Source organism: Piliocolobus tephrosceles, chromosome 4 (assembly GCF_002776525.5).
Source record: "Piliocolobus tephrosceles isolate RC106 chromosome 4, ASM277652v3, whole genome shotgun sequence".
Classification (NCBI taxonomy): Eukaryota; Metazoa; Chordata; class Mammalia; order Primates; family Cercopithecidae; genus Piliocolobus; species Piliocolobus tephrosceles.
The window spans coordinates 19,881,435-19,906,126 of record NC_045437.1 but is presented as its reverse complement, the minus strand read 5'-3'; the positions used below and the strand labels follow the sequence as shown (position 1 = coordinate 19,906,126).

The following is a 24,692-nucleotide window of genomic DNA, read 5'->3' as shown; positions in this document are numbered from 1 at the left end:
CATAATTATGTGTGTGCGTGTGTATTTTTTATCAAGGAGAAATTGACATCTTTTACTCTCCCTTCATCCCTCTGTCCCCCTGTCCCTCCTTCCCCTCCCCTGTCCTTATCTTCCCCTCCCCTCCCTTCTGTTCCCTTCCCTTCCTTCCCCCCTTTCTTCCTTCTTTTCTTTTTCTCTTTCTTTCCCTTTTCTTCCACCCTTCTTTCTTTCCTGCTTGTGTAAAGTGTTGAAGAATACAATGAGTGGTAATATGATTTAGAGTCACTTTCTTGATGTATGCAAAGGCACCAGTGTTTCTCAAATCAATTAATTGCTTAACTGACCAATTTTTAATTTACAAATACAAATTGTATATATTTCTAGCATGCAACATAACTGATATATGTAGACATTACTGAATGGCTAAATCAAAGGCATCGGTATTTTTACCCACCATCATTATTTTTAGCATCACTATCACTGTCAACACAGTGGAAACAAAAAACGTATCATTTAATTATTACAAAAATAATTTCAGCCTTGAACACCCCTGACAGGCTCTCAGGGATCACCATGGGGCTAGGGAACACATTTCAAATACCACTGCCTTAATTTAATTTTTGATGTCACATTCTCAGTACCTTAGAATTTATGCAAATGTATTATGGGAGAACGACATAAAACCAGACATAATTGAAGAAGACATTTTAATGAATAATTTTATAGAAAACATTACTATCAGGTTTAGGTTCTCATTATCAAGTCCCTTCCAACATTGTGAAAACACATTGAAGAGGACTGACCTAGTTATTGCTCTGTGAGGCCTTTAAGCCAGAGCTACTAAATTATTGTCACTTACAAACATAATTAGCACATCTCATTAGCTAATGAAGATAATGACCATTAAAATTCTCTCCCAATTTACGGTTTCCCATTTATCACAATTTAACAACAATGCTGTTTAAGGGTAATAACAAAATTGGCTTACAAATGACCCCTACACTAACAAGCAGTACCTTGTATCAAGGAGTGAAATATTATTTATTCATTGCATCCTAATTATATTATATAGTGGAGTTGTATTGCTGATGACATTCCAATGCTATTCAGTCAACACAATCTGAATTATCATTTTTAGGTTGAAAGTGCAAAACCACACCACACAGAATATAACTATTTTTCTCTGGCAATCTTTATTTACAAAGCAGTTATTGTTAATTTCTACATTCCAAGGAGCAATGGATTATTTATTCATTGCATTCTAATTATATTACATAGTAGAGTTGTACTGCTGATGATTTTCCAATGCTATTCAGTCAATACAACTTGAATTATCATTTTAGGTTGAAAGTACAAAGCCACATCACACAGAATACAAGTATTTTTCTCTAGCAATTTTTTTTTTTTTTTTTTAGGCAGAGTCTCGCTGTGTCATCCAGGCTGGAGTGCAGTGGCGCTATCTTGGCTTGATGCAAGCTCTGCCTCCTGGGTTCACGCTATTCTCCTGTCTCAGCCTCCCCAGTAGCTGGGACTACAGGCGCCCATCACCACGCATGGCTAAATTTTTTGTATTTTTAGTAGAGACGGGGTTTCACCGTGTTAGCTAAGATGTTATCGATCTCCTGACCTCGTGATTTGCCCGCCTCAGCCTCCCAAAGTGCTGGAATTAGAGGTGTGAGCCACCACTCCCGGCCTCTAGCAATTCTTATTTACAAAACACTTTTTGTTAATTTCTACATTTCAAGTATTTAAATAAAGGATAAATAATTACTGATACAAATAGACTATAAAAGCATTTCATAAATAATCTTATTTATAATTTGTAAATGCTCTATTTTTCAAACTGATTTTGTTTTTTCTAAAAATTTATTTTCCAGGTTTTTGTTAAGTACAATTTAAGGATATATGACATAATATTTTTAAAGTTTTCAAAATTGTTAACATTCTCAAAAGGATAATATGAAATGAAACACTATTTGGGGACTGCTGAAATAATGCATTTGTATTTAAGCAAAATGTTCAATTAGGAATTTATGAATTCCTAATATTATTTTGAGGGTTGATGAATTATTAGTCTATTGCCATATGACAAATTATCACAAATGTACTGGGTTAAAACAGCATCCAATTATTTCACAGTTTTTGTAAATCAGGCTTGTTAGGCCTGAGTTGTCTGGCTGTCACAAGGCAAAGCCATGTGTTGGTCAGGACTATGATTCCACCTGAGGCTCAAGGTCTTCTCCAAGCTTATTTAATTCGTTGGAAGAATTTAGTTCCTTGCAGTTGTAGAACTAGGTTTCCCATCTTCTTCTGGCTGTTAGTCAGATGTCACTTTCAGCTTCCAAAAGTAGCCCTTAGGACCTAACCAAAATAGTATCTTACTTCTGCTAAGTCAGCAGGAGAATCAGCTTGCTATGATGGAGTCTTACAACGTAACGTAACATATCGTAACGTAATATACTAACAGACTGACTATCCCATCATATTCTTAGATCCTACCTACACTCAAGGTAAAATGATTACACAGTACCTGTACAATAGGGGATGGGAATCTACCACTCTCTGATATAGAGTTATTTAAGTCTTTCTGAAATGCAAAATATGTCCATCCTCTTTCAGGGTTCCTCAGATTCTCATCCCATTGCACCATCAGCTCAAAATCCAGAATCTCATCACAATATCGTCAATTCAGTATAACTTATAAATCAAATCCAAGCGTATATAAGAGGCCTCAACATAATTCATTAAGTAGAGCTCCTGGAACACAATTCTCTACCTGTGAACTTGCACAATTTAAGAGACAATTTATTGCCCCCCAACTCTCCCAATTTATAATGGTGGAACAAGGAGAGGATTATACTTATCAACACTGTTTCAAAAATAGGAAAAATGGAAGATGAGCAGCAATAACTAGTCCATAACACCCAATCAAGAAAATCCAGCATTTCGGAAGTGTTGGGGACAGCAATAGCTAGTACCTTACACTTCTGAAATGTTGGATTTTCTTGACTGGATTTTATGGCTTATCTAAAGGCCGTGGCTCTTGGTTGAGAAAATCTGTAAGGCATACCCTTATTTTATTGAAAGGAACTTAGTGTGAATTTAGTCTTCTTGACATTTTGAACTTCCCAAGATTTTAACTAAAGGTTGTGCAGTCGCATCTCCACTTTTTTTTTTGTTTATAAGATATACTTTCAGCAGCCATTTTTGGTAGGCATCCCTTGCCAGTTGGAAAGGCTGATTATTTAAAAATAATCTACTTCTATTCATGTCTAACCTTTCCACACTCTATCTCTCTTCTCTCACATTTTACTATAAACTGCAAGAAGAAACCAGGCAGCATCTGTGGCATTTAGCTATACAGTTGACGCTTGAACAACACAGGGGCTAGGGGGACTAACCCTCTATGCAGTTGAATATCCACAAATAATTTTTGACTTCTTAAAACTTAACTACTGATAGGTTACTGTTGACCAACAGCCTTAGAGATAACATATTCAGTTAACACATATTTTGTATGTTCTGTGTATTAAATACTGTTTTCTAAAGTAAGCTAGAGAAAAAAATGTAAATAAGAAAGTAATAAGAAAGGGAAAATAGAGTTACTATTCATGAAGTGGAAGTAGATCGTCCTAAAGGCCTTCATCCTTATTTTCTTCACATTGAGTAGTCTGAGTAGGCGGAGGAAAAGGAAGGGTTGGTCTTGGGGCCTCAGGGGTGGCAGAGGTGGGAGAAAGTCCACATATAAGTGGAACCATGTAGTTCAAACCTATGTTGTTCAAAGATCAGCTATATATCCAATTTCATCATTTAAAAGCTCTGATTGGTGCATAACCACAGGACACAGTTTTGCTAACATTCTTTTACTGCATAACACAGTTCCATTTCTCTTCTAGTTTTCAGTAACATTCCTCACTTTCCTCTGAGCCCTCCCTCAGAGGGCTGAGGGCCTGAGCATCTTCAAAATCCAGTTTTCTAACACTTGGTTCAGGGGGATTTAGATTTTCACTCTTGTGCTTCTTAAAATCCTTCCAGCTTCTACTAACTTTCTGGTTTCAAAGCCAGTCACACTATTTTTAAGTATTTGTTGCAGCAGCACACCATTTTCAAGTCCCAAACACTGTATTTGTTTCCTGTTGTGGGTGATAAATTATCTCAAGGTTTCCATGGGTCAGGATTTTGGACATGGCCTACCTAGGTTCTCTGCTCAGGGGCTTCACTAGCAAAAATCAAGGTTTTAACTACGGCTTGACTTATGAATTTCACAGTGAATCTCAGGGTCAGTACACCTGGAGTTCACTTTTTGATTACTCATACCAGCTTTCTCTGAGTTCTTTGGATGCAAAACCAGGCAACTGCCACCTCTTCATATTCCTGTAGTGTTAGGGTATTTTAGGACTTTCTGTTTCTGATTTAATGATACTGAACACGTAAGTATGAAACTAATAATAACCAAAAACATTCATGTTGTAAGAATTGGGCATTGAATTGAAAAATAATTAAATAAAAACTAAAAGTTATTATAACCATATATGTGATAGTTAATTTGTTCAAGAATTAATTGGTGGATTGTTGCTAATCCAATATCATATTAGAAATAGTTATTTAATGTTAAACAGCATTAATATATCCAAATTTATGTGCAGTTTAAAATTACACACACAACTTTTCACATGGAGGATTGCCCTTTCTGCTGTTTAAATTCAGTTACTGGAATGCTGACTATCAAGTATAGTAAAGATGGTTAGCAAATTAAATGAGTAAATACTGGATGAAAAAATAGTTTTTGAATATGAGTTTTCCTTTGAGGAGGACGTGACTTCAGGAGTAAAGCTTACTTCAACAGACATCTTCCATGTATTTTTTTCTTACTGACACTCTTACAGAGAGCTTCTGATTTTTAAAAATAAAAACTTGAATTCTTATTTTTATTTAGCCTGGTTCTATAAAAACACAATGAGAAACTTACAACAAAGGATTCTAATATGTTATTATGCTGCCACATAATACTATGTTTTGCTGTTATTTCTGGACAACCTGCAGAGACTTTAGTTATTGTGATTATATTATAAACCTGTAAATTGGAGAATGAATTGAAATGAAGGGCTCTGCAAAATAACATAGAAAACTTTGAAGTGCTGACCTATATAATAAGTGAGAATACATTTTGTACAACTACATATATATTTTTAACACATTCCTTCTCTAGTTAAGAGTATACTTTATTATTATTTCAAGAGCTCAGACATGAAAATGAATACTGCTGAAATTTTCTGTAAAATAATCGTTGCATTTTAAAACATTAGGCACACTGAGATTGATAAAGGAGATAGGATAGTGTGATTTAAAGTGAAGTGAAATATGTTTCTTAGTAGAAGTAAATATTATAAATTCTTTTTCGAAAGTATTTGAATGGATTGTTTCATTGCATTTAAATGAATGTATACAATGCAGGAAATTGAATTGTTTATTGGTGACATTTCCTAACTGACAAAGAGTTTTTGTCAATATACTAAGAACTATTGAAACTTAATTTTCTTTTGTCAGATATTAAACAATTATTCAAGGAGACTGTATCACATTTAGAGTCAGAGCTGTGCATTGAGCTCTATGCACTGCGGAGGGTGCTGCTTATTCTATGGTAGCAATAGAGCCAAGATAAAATGATCAGCCATGTGCTTTTTGCCTTCTTTCCAAAGAGTCTATATTAACCTTAGCAGAAAATGTGAGCTATGTATAAATAGGTCCCCACACGCTTACACATGATTTTCCAGAGTATTATATTCTAATAACTCAATTTTAAAAATTATTACTTGAAAATCTTTGCTGCTTCTCACCCCAAATCATGTAAGCATGGGTTGCAGTGTACATATTGTGCATTAGTTATGATGAGCACCAGTTCCTAATGACAGCCCACATGAACACTGTGTCATCAATAGTTTCTGGAATTAAACTTGGAAATCAGTCACATCAGATATTATTTACCTCTTAATTTTTAGGTGGTCATTTTGGAAAACGTTCATGGAGGTGTTATAGTAACTCTGAAGCTTATGAGTACTACGTGTTCTAATAGAATCTGGAAGTTTTGCCCTGATAAGCAGAGGATGCTGCTGGATGGATAGATATAGACAGATAGATGATAGACAGACAGACAGATGATAGACAGAGACCACCAAGCTACTACAAATCTCGTTTTTCTCTTAGTACTTCCAGAACATCACAGCCCATTTCCTACTTTTCTCCTCCTAGTGATAGCTATTTCTCATTTCCCTGACTTTAAAGGACTCAGTTCTTACATTTCACTCTTAGGTAACCCCTTACAGACACTTCAGACTCTCTTCAACTCCAGATTTTTTTCTCCCAGATTCCAGCTATCAGGTATCATACACTCCTACTGTGATGAACACTGACACATCTTAACTTCTGTCTTTATAGTACTTAGGATTACCTGATATACAACATATATTTGCCTATTTGGGTGTACACTTTTCTCTCACCCATCCCTCCCAGCATGCCCAAAATGTGTGTCCAGAATTGGTGGGTTCTTGGCCTTGCTAACTTCAAAAATGAAGCCTCAGCCCCTGGCGATGAGTGTTACCGTTCTTAAAGATGTTGTGTCCGGAGTTTGTCCCTCAGACGTTCAGATGTGTCTGGCGCTTCTTTCTTCTGGTGGGTTCGTGGTCTCGCTAGCTTCAAGAATGAAGCTGCAGACCTTCCCGGTGAGTGCTCAGCTCAAAAACGCCATATAGCTGCAAAGTGTGAGCAGCAGCAAGATTTACCCTGAAGAGCAGAAGAACAAAGCACCCACCCGACGGAAGGAGACCTGAACGTGTTGCCGCTGTGTGGCTCAGGCAGCCTGCTTTTATTCCCTTATCTGGCCCCACCCACGTCATTCTGATTGGTCCATTTTACAGAGCGCTGATTGGTCCATTTTGAGAGAGTGCTGACTGGTGCGTTTACAATCCTTTAGCTAGACACAGAGTGCTAGACAGAAGAGTTCTCCAAGTCCCCTCTAGGTTAGCTAGATACAGAGTACTCATTGGTGCATTTACAAACCTTGAGCTAGACACAGAGTGTTGATTGGTGTATGTACAATCCCTTAGCTAGGCATAAAAGTTCTCCAAGTCCCCATTAGACTCAGGAGCTTAGCTGGCTTCACCTAGTGGAGCTCGCACCAGAGCATGGGCAGAGCTGCCTGCCAGTTCCGCGCCTTTCTCCCATACTCCTCAGTCCCTGGACGGTTGATGGGACGGAGCGCGCTCCAGGAGGAGGCTCCCGCGGCGCGAGAGCTCACCGCCACGGGGTGTTCCGGCTTGGCGGGCTGCAGGTCCTGAGCGCTGCCCCACCGGGAGCTGTGCCTCACAGCTGAGGCCCGGCGAGAACTCGAGCACAGTGCTGGCGGGCTGGCACTGCTGGGGGACCCGGTTCACCCACCGCAGCTGCTGGCCGGGGTGCTAAGGCCCTCGTTGCGTTCCAAGTGCCAAGTGCGGGGCCCGCCAAGCCTGCGCCCGTGCCCGCGCCCGCCGGAACTCGTGCTGGACTGTGAGCGCTGTGCGCAGCCCTGGTTCCTGTCCGTGCCTCTCCCTCCACACCTTCCTGCAAGCGGAGGGAGCTGACTGTGGCTCGCCAGCAAAGAGAGGACTCCCACAGTGCAGTGGCAGGCTGAAGGGCTCCTCAAGCGTCGCCAGAGTGGACGCCGAGGCACAGGAGGCGCTGAGAGTGAGGGCTGCTAGCACACTGTCACCTCTCATAAGTACCATGAGGGCAGTGTCTTTTATCTCTTTTGTTATGTGTTGCATTCCTAGTATAAATAATAATGTTTGGCACATAGTAATACTCAATAAATAGTTGCTGAATGACTGACATACTCCTAAAATATTTGAGGCATCTGTTTGACCTCTGTAAGTGTAATTTTTATCAGTTTTAGGAAATAGAAATCATGTATCAAATCACGTTGTCAACTAAAGACATAGTAAGCTGATTTGGGCTAAGGTCAGAGAATAAGCATAATTCTTATGCTCCTGCTTTTGGGTTCTGAAAGGGATTATTATCTTCTGAGAACACATTTTTACCTTAGTTTTCCTCTTTTAATATTGACTTTCCAACGTTAACACTTCAATCCAATAAGCATTATGTTGTGTATACATACAACATATATATTATTTGGTATAATGCATGTAATGTATGCGTTAGGGATTATATTCAAGTTTAATTTATTGAAATAAAAGTCATAATTCTAGAACAATATATATTTTTAATTGATTTACAATACTCCCTTGCTAATCATGTTATACTTCAGGTTATACTGAACGTTGTTTCTTGCATTTCTATTCTGATCTTTCATACTCTCTTTGTTTGAAAGTATAGTGGTTATTCAAGTCATAAAACATTAAATTTATGAAAATAACTTTTATAAACATTTTCTATTATGTAAAATCACTGAAATAGTTTATATTTAAATTTTGACCATGTTTAAGGTGTAATATTAAGTGTTTAAATAAATTGTAACACTGAAGTTAAAACTTCTTTATGTCTTGACGTACCAAGGGTCACAGAACAAGACTAAATTGCCCATATCTACATGGCTAACACATGACAGAGCTAAAATTCTAACTGGACATAGTTTCAAAATGTCATGCCCTAAGAAGAAAAAAAAAAATCTAGCAATTCAAACCTATCAAAAATTTATCTCTTCGAAAATGTATTTGCTCTCCAAACTCAGTTCTGTTTAATGTGTAACATAATAAATATGTTTTAACTATGCATAGATTTTTATATGTTGAAATATATGTTTTATATTTTTGTTTTATTTTTATGCAGGACTCAACCACAGCAATATATAAGAAGAATACACACCAAACATTCCTGAGGTGATTTCTAAGGTAAAACTTATAATTTCTGTTATAAATTATGAATTTATAAATTTCTGCTAAAACATTTCTGTGATAAATTTCTGTTAAAATATTATAGAAATGTCAAAATTGTTGTAGTTTCTCTTAAGGACCATCTAGAATTACACTGAATTATTTAGAAATTTAGCATATTCTGTGTTTTAAATCACTCTTTAAGAAACCCAACTTTTTTTTTAATATGGGTGGATACATGTGCAAGTTGGTTACATGAGTATATTGTACCCAGGTAGTGATATTGTACCCAGTAGTTTTTCAACCCATCCTCCCTCTCCTCCCTCTCCTTCCCTCCGTCTTCCAGCAGTCTTCCATGTCTTTTTTTCCCCTTATTTATGTCCATGTGTGCTAATTTTAGCTCTCATTTATAAGCGAGAACATGTGGTATTTGTTTGTTGTTGTTGTTGTTCCTGATTTAATTTGCTTAAGATTATGGCCTTCAGTTGCATTCATGTTGCTGCAGAGGACGTGGTTTTATTCCTTTCTTATGGCTGCATAGTATTTCACGTTGTATATGTACCACATTTTTTTTTTTTAATCTAATCTACCATTAATGGACACGTAGACTGATTCCATGTCTTTGCTATTGTGCCTAGTGTTGCAATTAACATACAAATACATGTGTCTTTTGGTATAAAGATCTATTTTCCTTTGGGTATACACACAATAATGCAATTGCTGGATTGAATGGTAGCTCTGTTTTAAGTTATTTGAGAACTCTCCCAACTTCTTGCCACTGTGGCTGAACATAATTTACACTCTAACCAACATGAATAAGAGCTCTCTCTTCTTTACAGCCTTTCCAGGATCTGTTGTGTTTGTGGTAGCAGGTGTCATTCTTTAATTCCATGTTTAGCACTCCCTTAAGGACCTCTTGTAAGGCTGTTCTAATTGAAATAAATTCCCTTAGCATTTGCTTATCTAACAAAAGTTTTATTTCTTCTGCACCTGTGAAGTTGGTTTGGTGGGAAATAAAATCCTTGGTTGTATTTTCTTTTCTTTAAGAATGCTTAAAATAGGCTGGGTGCAGTGGCTTATGCCTGTAAACCCAACACTTTAGGAGGATGAGGCAGGCTGATCACCTGAAGTCAGGAGTTCAAGACCAGCCTGGCCAACATGTTGAAACCTGTCTCTACTAAAAATACAAAAATTAGCCGAGTGTGGCACATGCCTGTAATCTCAGCTGCTTGGGAGGCTGAGGCAGGAGAATCACTTGAACCTGCAAAGTGGAGGTTGCAGTGAACCAAGATCACACCACTGCACTCTAGCCTGGGCAACGAGCTAAACTCCATCTCAGAAAAAAAAAAAAAAAGAAAAAAAGAAAAAGATAGGTGTTGATATCTTCTGACTTGTAAAGTTTTTGGTGAAATGTCTACTGCGCACCTCATGAGTTTTTGTACATGACTTTATACATGACTTGACCCTTCTCTCTAGCTTCCTTTAAGAACTTTTTCTTTTGTGATGAACTTGGTGAATCTGATGACTGTGTGTCCTGGGAATTGTCATCTTGTGTAGTATCTAGCTGAGCTTCTCTGTATTTGTTGGATTTACATGTCAACCTCTAGGAAAATTAGAGAGATTTTTGTGGACTATATCTTCAAAAATATATTTAAGCGTCTTATTCTCTCCCCTTCACTCTCAGGATTGCCAATGAGTCATAGATTTGTTCTCTTTGTATAATCCCATATTGCTTGGAGATTTTGTTTAACTTTTTATGTTCTTTTAAAATTTTTGTCTGACTGAGTTAATTCCAAGAACCAGTCTTCCAGCTCTGAGAGTCTTTCCTCGGTTTGGTCAATTCCACTGTTAACTCTTCTGATTATGTTATTAAATTCTTGCAGTGAAAAGTTCAGTATGGTTCTTTTCAAAAAATGGTTATTATATCATTTAGCTGTTGGATTATTTTACTGGATTCATTGGATCCCTTAGATGGGGTTTTAATGTTTTCTGGAATCTCGATGAGTTTCCTTAGCATCCAGATTTTGAATTTGATGTCTATCATTTTAATTATTTCAAACTAGTTAAGTTCCATAGCTGGGGATCTAGTGGACATGTTTAGAGATAAGCAGACACTCTCACTTGAATTTCCAGAACTCTTCTGCTGATTCTTCCTCATCTGGGAGGATCGGTGTTCCTTTACCCATGGTGTATGTTGAGTATAAGTAGTTGGCTATGTTTCTGGATACTTTCAGAGGGCTAGTCCTCTGTACAAGACCTTTATGTGTCAGTGGATTCTTGTGCCTAGTTTCACAGGTATGTATATTAGCAAGATAATTTTTTGGTGTTGTAGTTTGGGATACAACCTAATAGATGATACTTTAGTGTAATGGCTGGTAGCTAGTCTACCACCCAGCTGCACGAGATGGTTGCATCTAGTCAGCCATCTTATCCTCCCAGCCCTGAAATTACTCTTTTAAAGAATATTATTTAACCTGTTGTTTCCTCAAATAAATAATTACACATTTTCTTACTGGTACACTTTTCAAATGTCATAGGACATAGGACCATCAAAGTAGCATTGACATTATGTCAACTTTTAGAGGTGTTACTAGATTTTTTTGTAGTTCAAATGTAGAGCTATAACTATTCCTACTATTAATAATCATTTACCTATGTAGATCTCTTTTACTGATAATGTTTACTAATGCAAAAAAGCCCTTTTCATTGAATAATAATGAATTATAATAAGTGTCAATGTTGAAAAATATAGATTGATAGTTGATAAAATATACCTTTCACTGTTTTGATGAGTGATTTTTTTGTTTGTTTGTTTGTTTGAGACGGAGTCTTGCTCTGTTGCCAGAGTGGAGTGCAGTGGCATGATCTAGGCTCACTGCAACCTCCATCTCCTGGGTTCAAGCAATTCTCCTGCGTCAGCCTCCTGAGTAGCTGGGACTAAAGGCGTGTGCTACCATGCCCAGCTATTTTTTTGTATTTTTAGTAGAGAGGGGGTTTTACATGTTGGCCAGGATGGCCTCGATCTCTTGACCTTGTGATCTACCCACTTCAGCCTTCCAAAGTGATTAATAATTTTTATATACAGTTGCCTCACGTAATAAAAAACAACTGCATAAATATTTGATTTTTTTCAAAAAATGAAATATAAGAAAGCAAGTCTTAAATATACTATGTTAACTTTGTGTAAAGTATACTTCATCACACATACTCTGTATAGTTTCCTAACTTTTTAAATTAGTATGTATATGTGGTATGGAATTCTCATTATTTGTATAAATGAAAAAGATTAAAAGTGCTGATATTGCAAAACATTCAATATTCTCAAATCAAATATATTGTTTCACATAATGTTCTCATTATTATTTTTGAGCATTAATTTGAAATATGGATCTTTTCTTTTGGTAATATATTAAATGCAATGCAGCAACAGCAAAATATAAACCAAATTACAATCCATTCACTCCAAAGAGACAAGGCCATCCAGTTTTTAAGTGTAGATTCCGCCTGCCTCATCCCGCACCACCGCATGTTTCTTCAATGCTCCTCAAAACCTTCAAACCTTGATTACATTACAAACTCTCAGCAAGGTTGAGTTATTCTATTACACTGACTCAGAACCTATCCCTATTGCAAATACAATTTTTTTGTTTGAAAATACTTTTTGGATGCAGGAATACATGTTGTAACAATAAAGAAGATATAAAAAGCATATTATGAAAGATTTTGTAGCATACATGGCTTAATTATCTTAATCATGTTATTACAAAGAAGCATAACTTTATCTATTGGTGTGAGCATACTTCATCATTATTGCAAAAATACAGTGGGTGGGTGTGTTTTATGAAAAAAAATGCATCAATCTTCCTGTCCCAGAATGCAAATGAAAAATTTTTAACTTTAAAAATTAAAATCTAATTATAATTTATTAAATTATTTATTATGTTTAAATTTTACAGTACTATCCCTAAGTCTGTAGGTAATTGTACACAGAATTATATTTATACTGAATAAATTTTTCTGCATTTTAGAGCTAAGTTTCATAGCACAATTTCAGAAAGGGTTATAGTAGAGCTTGTAGAACATCACAGATTTTATCTTACAAGTTAAAGCTCAATTACAGCTCAGTTTTTATGTTAGTTCAAGTTTCCATGGCTTTAAGTCAAATTAACAGAGTTATATGCAGTGTAAAGGGGAAGAATATGATGACAATGTTCACTTACTGAATTTTACCTAAATGCTTTAGTCTGGCTGGGCGCCTTTGCTCACTCATGTCTGTAATCCCAGCACTTTGGGAGGCCGAGGCCGGTGGATCACTTGAGGCCAGGAGTTGGAGGCCAGCTTGGTCAACATGGTAAAACCCTGTCTCTACTAAACGTAGAAAAATTACCTGGGCTTGGTGGCATGTGCCTGTAATCCCAGCTACTCGGGAGGCTGAGGCAAGATAGCTTTCTTGAACCCGGGAGGCAGAGGTAGCAGTGAGCCGCAAGATGGCTCCACTCCAGCCTGCGCGACAGAACAAGATACAATCTCAAAAAAAAAAAAAAAAAAAAAAAAATGCCGTAGTCCGTGGCTCACGCCTGTAATCCCAGTACTTTTGGAGGCTGAGGCGGGCAGATCACGAGGTCCAGAATGGAAACCATTCTGGCCAACAAGGTGAAATCCCATTTCTACTAAAAATACAAAAATTAACTGGGCGTGGTGGCGGGCACCTGTAATCGCAGCTACTCAGGAGGCTGAGGCAGGAGAATCGCTTTAACCCAGGAGGCGGAGGTTGCCGTGAGTCTTGATCACACCCCTGCACTCCAGCCTGACTCCGTCTTTAAAAAAAAAAATTGTCAGACTCCAACATTACTGAAACATTTTTAAAGGAATCAGAACAACAACAATAACAAAAAAGTGGAAGAAAAGATTTTACACAAATTGTCTTTGTAAACTGAGCCCTAATCATGTCTTTATGTTGACTTTACATTAAATCTCAATCTTCAGCTCTCTTGAGTTATTGTTGAAGTGGTATTGTAAAATATAACATTCTGAGAGCTTAAGTATCAAGAGCATTTAAACAGTGAAGACAGATTTGGTACTAATGTCCCTGAAAAAGGAAATTTGTTTCTACTATTTTGGTTAGTCATGTTTGTAATTTTCATCTCAATTTGCATCCTTAAAAAAATATCCCCAGTGTGGGAGCTAGCAGTTTGCTAGTTAAGGATGTGGGCTTTCATTTCTGAATGTTCTCACTCTTCTTCTCATTTCTGACCGATAAAAGTAAATATTTCATCAAAATTTTCTCCAGACAAAAAATTCTCCAAAAGGCACATTTTCACTTTAATGATTGATTTGTCTTTACAACAGAATTCAAAATATGCTTGTTGATTTTTTAGCAAAGTAGAACCATAAACTGAATTATAAATTTTAAAGGAGTTAATAGTTATTTCATAATTTAAGACTTTCCCAAGTTTAGTAGGTAATTAAATAAAAAATTATTTATTTAAATGAAATGAATGTCAGTACATAATTTATACAGATTTATACTAAAACTTATCTCACACCATTTTGATGAAGTTTTAAAAATAATTTTTTTTTTAAAAAATCACATAATGAATTTTGCTTGATCACATTATTTAATATTCTTCTCTTTTGTCTTCAGAAAAATGCTGAGTACTAATATATCTAATTTTTGTACAGTTAATATTAGAAACAAAGATACTTTGCTGTGCTTTTCCAATAATACTTTAGTTGTTTTTCTTTGTGTTTATTTATATATGCCTTTCTTAGTCCAATAGGTATTCCCTATGTTGTTACATAAAATAATCAAGCACATTGTACAACCTCACACATGGCAATATGTAATAGGCTGTAATTCTGTAGTCATTAATATTTATTTAGTGCATGCCTTAAGTGATTGGTGTTTGTAAACTCATTTACTCCTCAAAATTACTCTGTGATGTAGGTGTGATTACTTTCTAGAAGAACCTTGGATAAAATTGAAATGGTGTTATTTTAAAATATCAACTAAAACAAAAGTAATTATATGAAGTTCAACATTTGCTTAAACTTGTATTTTTAAGTACAAAGCAGTGAAACTTGTCAAATGTCATCCAGCAATCAGCATGGAGCCTCTACCTGCAGAAGGTCACCCAGGATTGACTTATTTTTCTGTTTGGTTTGAACTGGTAAAAACTCTCGTTTCTAGATACAGTTGTTGAGAGGTATATACTCTGTTTCCTAAATAAGTAGTTCTGGAAATAGGTATCAGAGAATTCTCCGTTTATGAGAAAAGTGGCCCTCAACTGCTTCCGCTGCTGCTAGTTTGGGTGCAGAGGTCTATGGCAAGGCGAATTTGTGCTTGTGTCTCAGATGAACATTTTTCTCTTGTCACATAGCCATGGTAGATTTATAAAGACTTGTTATTCCCTGGGGGACAGAATCAAGCTGACAGTTTATGGGAAAGAATATGATTATGCACTTTCAAGTATCTTGCACATTTGTTGATGAACAGCATTATTCGTGTTGCTTAAAGTCAGGCATCTCTTTTGCTTACTCAACAGTGTCAGCTGTTTGAAACATGTCTCATTGAAGAAATAACCTGGATCCAGTCAGCAGTAAATCTATCATCTCAGTATTTTAAGTCTCACCAAAATCTTCAATTTCTTTGAAAAGTAACCTTATATGAGACTTCAAAAAAATTCAGTGATCACACACTTAATATTTAATATAAATTGATGGAAAACTAGCGTGCATTTATAAACAAAGAATGTTTATATTTTTGGAAGATCACCCAGTAAAATAATCATTTATTAGAAAAATGTGGATAGATACTTTAGCGGTGAGCTAATTGCAAATTTTCTCATAAATTTTCTTGTTTCTAAATGTTCTGTGATCTTCCACTTTAATTAAAATTCTTTAAAACTTGTTCTGTGACTAATTATTTAACTACTATCTATTATTGACAAGTCAGAGTGGCAAAATGTTTTAACTACTAGAATTGTTGTTTTCCTAAAAATATATCTTTTTTTTTTTTTGATGGAATCTCCCTCAGTCGGCCAGGTTGGAGTGCAGTGGCGTGAACTTGGCTCACTGCAACCTCGGCCTCCTGGGTTCAAATGATTCTCCTGCCTTAGCCCTCCTAGTAGCTGGGATTATAGGCGCTCGCCTCCATGCCCAGCTAATTTTTGTATTATTATTGTTGTTGTTGTTATTATTCTTTTGAGACAGAGTCTCGCTGTATTGCCCAGGCTGGAGTGCAGTAGCACAATCTTGGCTCACTGCAAGCTCCGCCTCCTGGATTCATGCCATCCTCCTGACTCAACCTCCCAAGTAGCTGGGTCTACAGGCGCCCACCACTCTGCCCAGCTAATTTTTTGTATTTTCAGTAGAGACGAGGTTCCACCATGTTAGCCCGGATGGTCTTGATCGGTCTCCTGACCTCGTGATCCACCCATCTCAGCCTCCAAAGTGCTGGGATTACAGGCGTGACCCACCGCACCCAGCCCATCTTTCGTTCATCTATTACAGAATACCAATTCCATCTTACCTAGTCTACTGTCTTAACAACTGTAGTTAACTAACCATATCAAGGAAAGTGTCTTTACCGTATTTATTTTTACATTTTACCTTTTTGCCTGCTCTATTGAACCCCGCCCCTGCTTCCCCCAAGGCTAGTTAACATTACTTAGCAAAAGATAGATTCATATATACTAATTATATTTAACTAAGGAAGGAAAGTAGTGAAGGGCCAATTGTATAGAATATACCTCCAGAAATACTCATGGAGTATCAGGAGGCTGAGATCTGAAGAGGGATAGGGAAGGAACAGCATCTTTACTCTTGGTGCATTTGCATGAACTCGTTTATAGGATTAACAGAATGTTAGATTGCATGGTTGGGAAGGCATTAATTGTGAAGGAATCAACTGTGGTTGATATGGCTCCTGTGGATGAGGAGACGGGAGAAACCCAGAAAGAAGGATATTGGGTAAGCTGAGCATGAGGAAAAGAGCTGAGTGGCCAGGAGTTGCAGTAGCTGATTAACCTATCATGTGATGTTGCCTTGATTTTGATATCAAGGAAAGCAAGATTTCCCAAATCCTAGGTATTTCCATGTTATGCATAAAAATATGAGATGCCAATTTAAACCAATTTATTATGTGATTTGCATATATACTTTCATTTGATATTTAGAATAATCCAGTTAAACAGGTATCATGTCTGTTTTATGGATGAAGAAACTAACTTGATTAATTGTGACTTCTTCTGGAACTGATTCCTTGCTCTTAACCATCATGAATGTGGGATGTATATAGTTTTATTCACCCAGAAATGCATCATGGTTGAGGCAATATGGTAATCAAAGCCAGTGGTTTCTTCTTAATTATTAATAGATTATTATCTTGCTTGCATTTTTACTTCCTGCATTTTTCCCTGAAGTGAAATAGAAGAAATCCTATTTCAAATACCTTCAAAGCATGTTCAAAATGTTGCTTCTTTATGAATTTTTTCCTGCCTAGAGTTTTATACCTTTGATTAAATTCTCAATAGATCTGCTACTTAAAAGGGTTTTGAATAAATAAAAACAACAACAAAGGGATAGACACAAATCATACTGAAATATGGATCGTTTGGAAAACAGCTGTGTTTGTAACTGGTTTACTAATTACAGTAGGCCATCATTGATATACAAAAATAATGAATAGTCACCAGAATAAAGTTTGTGCAACTGAGATAGGATTTTTATAAGGCAGTTTTATGAAAAAGTAGCATGGCATCTATACACATTTTCTGACTTAATTTCTGTGTATTTAATTTGATACGTTATATAATTAACTCAAAGACAAAACTGTAGTATAAGTACTTGTTTGGGCCTACTACTTTTGTATTTAGCAGCACCTTATGAATCTATAGATAATATCTTCCATACTTTTATATTTTACTGCTTGCTTCTCTTTCCATAAATTGTGGTAGTCTTTCTTCAGCTAGCCATCAATCAACATGGTCCTCCATTAAAACAAGGACAATAATAATCACAGCATCTCAGCATCACACGGTCCTTTTCTGCATAAGGGCTTGCAAAGCAAAAATAATGTTAACATTAGCTCTTGCTACATTAGCTATATATTACTCCCTTCTGAAAATCTGTGTCATAGCACAGTTAAGATTAAAAGCTACTTAGACCATAATTTCCAAGGAGTGCCACGAAATATTGAGGATTTTGGTGCTACAATAGTCTCTAAAGGTTTTATTGTGCATTATATGCATGTTTTTATGTGTGGTGTGGGTATATTTTAATAGGGGGCACTGACTTATCTCAAATTATATCCTTCAACTTTATGAGCATTTTTGAGTAATTACAATGCCAAGTTCTGTGCCAGGCACTGAAATTTAGGTTAGTGATCTCTTTGATTGTTCTTAAAATCTGATAAGAAAGGTATTACTTTCTCGATTTCTTCAGAGAAGAACTTATTAAACAACTCAATCTAGATCAAGTGGGCATTCACACTCAGGTTTTCTGGCTATAATTTTAGAACCTTCTCTCCTATCACAACTGACCAGTTTGACAGCTATTTTCTTTTTGCCTTACCCTGTGCTGTAATTCCTGTTGTACCTCAAAAAATAAATTGTTTTTCATAATATTTGTTCTTGGATTCGAATTCAGGCATATTTATGGGGATATAAAAATGATTTAGAACCTCTTTTGATACAGCTTCACTCACTTCAGACTAGAATGTACTACAATATAATGCCATCTTTTTCAACATTATTTCAGATATGGTGTATCCAGATTGTTTTGTATGAAGGTAAAATAAAGTTTGGGTCTAATTCCAGTGTGAAAGAGGGTTTTATTTATTAAGCCTGTTCTTCAAGGAAAAGAAAAGTCATTTTATAGAACTGAGGACATATCTACTAAAAAATGGCTGTTAACTTCTGATTTAATGCAACTCTTGGGTGCCAGTAAATCAGCAAGAAGGATACCAAGTCAAATATAAGATTTTTAAGTTTGGAGGTTTCTTGTCAACTATAGTTTTTTACATTTAAACGCAGACATTAAATCTGTCGTTTAAAAGCTGAATAGAATAAAGAAAAGAGAATCTAGATATGTTTGTTTCTTTCTCTCTCTTTCCTTGATTTAGGAGATTGTTTCACTAGGATCTTTATTTATCTTACTGGCATGTAATTTTTTCAAGTTGAATGCAGAGGAAAGGACATTACAAGCAACAACATGTATTTGATAATAAAATAATACATTACATAAAATCATGTACAATTCAAATTTTGAAAATTATAAACTGTCAAGAAAACATGTAATATTTTCATCTATTTGTCATAATCAAACTTTATTACTTTTAATTTTACAAGCCCAAAACATGAAATTGTTAATTTTTTAGGCTTAAGTTCCTTAAATTTTTAGAAACCATCCAATAAGAAATCAAGATTGTTTGAGAAATTTGGAAGTAGAGGGTTTGTTCAAATATATTTGGTTGTTCTTTTCTACTGTTGCAATGATGAGGTTAGTTCAATATGGGCATATGTGCTGGGGACAATGAGTACAAGACATTGCTGGACAATTATGACAATGACTTATCATTATTACAAGATGGTAACTCTAATAATCTCCCTGCAGAACTCATTATCATGTCAGAAATAGTTTTTTGAACAGAAAAAAATATGTAGCTCATGCTTTTGTGTCACTGCTTTCTTTGACAGTCTTAGTCTGAAAACTTCTTTATCATATTAGGTTAGATCATTCAACATGAAATTTCAAATATAAAATTCAGCCACCCTCAGCAGAGGTTGTTATAAGATGTATGTTTGTATGTTGGTGATAGTTATTTTTTTCAATCGTGTTAAAATCATAATATTTGGCATATATATCTTCTAAGCAAAATATATAAATACTATGTAATACTCAATATTTCAATCAGCCTTCATACATTTTTAACTCAGGAATGTCAAAAAATTTCAGCTGAACGTCCAGAGGTCTGAGCATACTGACCTGTCTGCCTTTTGACTGTTATGAGCTGTATGACCTTGTGTAAATAGTGTACTTTTTCTGGGCCTCTAATTAATTAATTATATGATAATTAGTGGTGGGAGGGAAGTGGGGGTTCCCAAGTACCAACTCTTGAGCTAGTGCCTTTCCATTATAAAGTTTCACTGGTCTAGGCTACAATGATAAACATAATTGCTGAGTTTATTGTAATAGCATATTATTTTCATTCATGAGTTATGCTTTATATAATATTTTAAAACATTGGATTGTATGCTCATAAGAGTTTAAAAAACCATAATAAAAAATTGGCTTTTTGGATGGCTAGGACTCTTTTTGGAACAACATAAATGTAAACATACATTTTGGAGACAGAGATGTTTCTATTTACACAGTGAGCTAGATGATAACATAGAATCACTGAAGATTTTATTAAATGTAATAATAGTGTCATACTTGTCATGTGAAAAAAAATCTTTATTTTCTAGTGATTCATGATTATTTAGATACAGATTTCTTGATATATAAATGTTGTAAAATAATTTGTCAAAATATGTGAATAAAACATATTTGCCACAATGTGGAGTTGTTAAATCTGGGTTACAGATAGAATGCGATTGTCCACTAATAATCCTTTTTATAGGTGTTTTGCTGCTAATTGACTGCCCAAATTGGGGCTAGTTAGGTAACTTACAAAGACAAAATTCTAACACATTAAATGTGAACAAAAGAGAGATGTCCTCTTCCAGGCTCAGCCCATGGACAACTGCTATGTCTGCTTCTCCAGGCAGCTTCAGTTCCTGGCTATCTAACCGGAAGAGAGACTACACCCAGGAAGACCTTAGAATCCATTTATTGAATAGAACAAAGCTTTCGATACACTGAGTCCCCGAGCCACTGGATAGAAGAGGGCTAACCCACACATCTGCTTACTTGCCCAGTACTTTCATATGAGCAACAATTAAACATGAATTGTATTTGAACCATTGTAAGATTTAGAATTAATCTTACTACAAAAACTGACCTTATCATAAGTAATACAGTGATGATTGTTTTCTTGCTTGATTTCAACGAAGAATTTATTAAAAATGGCAAAGTAGAATGGTTTGAGTTTGAAAGACAAGAGAAAGATTAAGTCAGACATAAAGCAAAGAATATTTAAATATTGTTACGGAATCATGTTTTGCTGTCTACTCAGCTTCAGTGGATTTTTCTAATTTAAACAATGGTTTTAAAGTAAACACAACTGTAAGAAAAATACTTTTCATAATATCTTTATTTGTGAAAATAGACTGGTGGTAATTCTTGGATAGCTATTCCATTTACAGATACATATATATATTCTCAATGAAACCCAAAACCAAGAATCAGCCTTCAAAGTGAGGGATGAAATCCTGTCATTTGGGACAACTTGGATGAACCTGAGAGACAGTATAAGAGAAATAAGCCAGGGACAGCAAGACAAATATCATATGATCTCATTGATATGTGGAATCTTTAAAAGTTGAACTCATAGAAGTATACAGTACAGTGATGGTTACCAGAGGCTGCTGAGTCAGGCAGCTGACGGGGAAAAGGGAGATGTTGTAGTAAATAATAATGCTTTGTATATTTCAAAAATACTAAAAGAATACATTTTAATTGTTTTCACCAGAACCAAATGATAATCATGTTAGGTGATAAATTTGTTTATTATCCTAATTTAACCATGCCACATTGTAAACATATATCAAAATATCACATTGTACCTCATAAATATATACAATTATTATGATATTCAAAAAAGAATAAAATTGATTAAACTTTTATTTCCATTTAAAATTATATTTTACATCTCTTCATAATTTAAAATTCAGCCAACCAAAACTTTACGGGAGAAAATTACTGTTTTTAATTTTGCCTTTATTTATTCTATGTGTACTTGACACATGTTGTAGCTTTCATTTTCTCAACTTTTTTATGCCTATTTTTTCAGAAATCAGATTTAGCTAACAAATATTGAGAGTTTAAACAGTGCCTCTGACTAAGCAAGATTTCTAAATTTATTTTTATTTTTATTTTTATTTTTATTTTTTTTTTTAGACAGAGCCTTGCTCTATCGCCCAGGCTGGAGTGCAGTGGCGCCATCTCGGCTCACTGCAAGCTCCGCCTTCAGGGTCCACACCATTCTCCTGCCTCAGCCTCCCAAGTAGCTGGGACTACAGGCGTCCACCATCATGCCCGGCTAATTTTTTTTTTTGTATTTTTAATAGAGACGCGGTTTCACCATGTTAGCCAGGGTGATCTTGATCTCCTGACCTAGTTATCTACCCACATCGGCCTCCCCAAATGCTGGAATTACAAGCATGAGCCACCACGCCCGGCCAGTTTCTATATCTTAAAATATATATATTCGTCTCTGAAGAGTTAGAAATAATTATCCTTATGGAGGTAGGGCCTCACGTTTGCCATCAAAACACCTCTGCAACATCATCCCTAAGTCTATAAAGCACTTTTAGCCATTAACCCAAGCTTGCCCAGACACACTCTCACACCATGGTCAGACACTCCACCAAGCCTCTCATCTGCTTTTAGGACTGGTGTAATATGAAGAATATATGCTTGAAGCTAGGTTTCGATGTCAGAGAGATCTGAGGCCTGGGTTCAAATCCCAGTTCTAGTAATTATTTGCTGATAAGAGTTAAGAAAATTATGCCTAAATGTTCTCACCTATTTTTAAAAAAAGTTGTTTTGACACTTTTACAAGAAGTTAATAATGTAATACTTGACACATATTAAGGAATTCCATAAAGCTAACCCTTTTTAATATTTTTGTTAATATCCATTACACAGAGGAAGACTGTAAATGTAATGTTTTGTCTTCTCATATTTTCAAAATGAGGATAAATGCTTTGAAATTGTTCTAATTTGGTAATTTATTCACATAAATGAAAAAAACATATAATAATTGCCATTTTCACCATTTGATGAAATATGTAAATCTGTCTATAACGCTACTCTTTCAGCTTTATTCATGTTTTTTCTATATCATCAAACTTCTTCAGAATACATTTCTCTTCTTAAGGTGGTTTCTGTTCCTAAGGTGCAATGGTTCTTTTTTTTTCCCCCTTAAACAAGCAGCACAAAATAAAAGGCAGAGCTTGAGAATAAAACATTAGCTTACTGAGCCTTTAATAGATTATACATCCTCAGTTCTCACTGGGCAGAGCTTCTAGCTATGTGAGACAGCATGGCTTTAATGAAGCTTTACAGATATTAAAACAGATTCAAGAAGAAAAGAGTATAATTAGGAATTATTGTGAATATTTTGCTTGAGAAAGAATATATTTCAAAATGTGTCTGAACTATACAGTCAAATATTATTGCATACTTGTGAGTCTTGAAGCAATGCATTTAAAACAGAATTGAAAGAAGGGAGTAATCAAATTTTGCTGAGGTGTGTATGGAATTAGTAATGTATCAAGTCTGGTCTTTAATACTTTTAAAAATACATGTGTGATGCATTCTTCAAAGTGCTACAGAAAATAAATTTATGCACACAGTTTTCAGCCTATAAAGAACTATCATATATTTTGTCTCAATTGATACTTACAATATGAATCAAAAATCATATCTTGATTTTTGATCAAATCAGTTTCTAATTGCCAACTAATTGTTTTTAGTACTGCTAACATTTAATTTGATAAAAACTAATGTATTAAATCTAAACTTGGATATCCACTATTGTTTTGCTTTCCTTTAGCATTAGTAATCATATTATTCTTTTTTTAAAATTATACTTTAAGTTCTAGGGTACATGTGCACAACATTCAGGTTTGTTACATATGTATACATGTGCCCTGTTGGTTTGCTACACCAATTAACTCGTCATTTACATATTATTCTTAACTATTTTTCCCTTTTTTGTTCTAAAATACGTATATTATCTTCTAGTACATATTTTTCTATTATGCCACTTCAGTGTAGGGTAATTCACTTAGTAAATTTTCCTTTTCAGAAGTCCATATTCTCTGTTTATTGTTTTTTTTTATTTTGACACTTCTTTACCTCATAACCTGTATGCATGATTGTAGCCAGATAATAATTTTTTAAGGCCCAGATCCAGGAGACTCTTAATGAAACAAACGGCAAGCAACAGTGGTGGAAGTTAATAGAAGATAAAGATACATTTTGAAAGATTGTCAAGCATCTTCATACTCTCACTTAACTATAAATATTTTTTTTTCTCTTTTTTTTCTTTAACAATTCAGTCTTTTTTATTATTATTATTATTATACTTTAAGTTCTAGGGTACATGTGCACAACGTGCAGGTTTGTTACATATGTATACATGTGCCATGTTGGTGTGCTGCACCCATGAACTCGTCATTTACATTAGGTATATCTCCTAATGCTATCCTTCCCCCCTCCCCCCTCCCCACAATAGGACCCAGTGTGTGATGCTCCCCTTCCTCTGTCCAAGTGATCTCATTGTTCAATTCCCACCTATGAGTGAGAACATGCGGTGTTTGGTTTTCTGTTCTGGTGATAGTTTGCTGAGAATGATGGTTTCCAGCTGCATCCATGTCCCTACAAAGGACATGAACACATCCTTTTTTATGGCGGCATAGTATTCCATGGTGTAATGTGCCACTTTTTTTTTTTTTTATTATACTTTAAGTTCTAGGGTACATGTGCATAACGTGCAGGTTTGTTACATATGTATACTTGTGCCATGTTGGTGTGCTGCACCCATCAACTCGTCAGCACCCATCAATTCATCATTTATATCAGGTATAACTCCCCAATGCAATCCCTCCCCCCTCCCCACCCATGATTGGCCCCAGTGTGTGATGTTCCCCTTCCCGAGTCCAAGTGAGCTCATTGTTC

The 24,692-nt window shown here is 35.5% G+C and overlaps 1 protein-coding gene across 2 annotated transcripts in view; it reads left to right on the top strand.

Moving 5' to 3' along the window:
• The window catches only part of CDH18 (cadherin 18), a 1,101,027-nt gene that overhangs the window by 310,953 nt on the left and 765,382 nt on the right, over positions 1-24,692 (top strand). For both annotated transcript variants that reach the window (XM_023218216.2, XM_023218208.2), the window contains exon 2: positions 8,800-8,861. The gene's annotated coding sequence lies outside the window, so the exon portion shown is untranslated. The remainder of the gene's footprint in view (positions 1-8,799; positions 8,862-24,692) is intronic.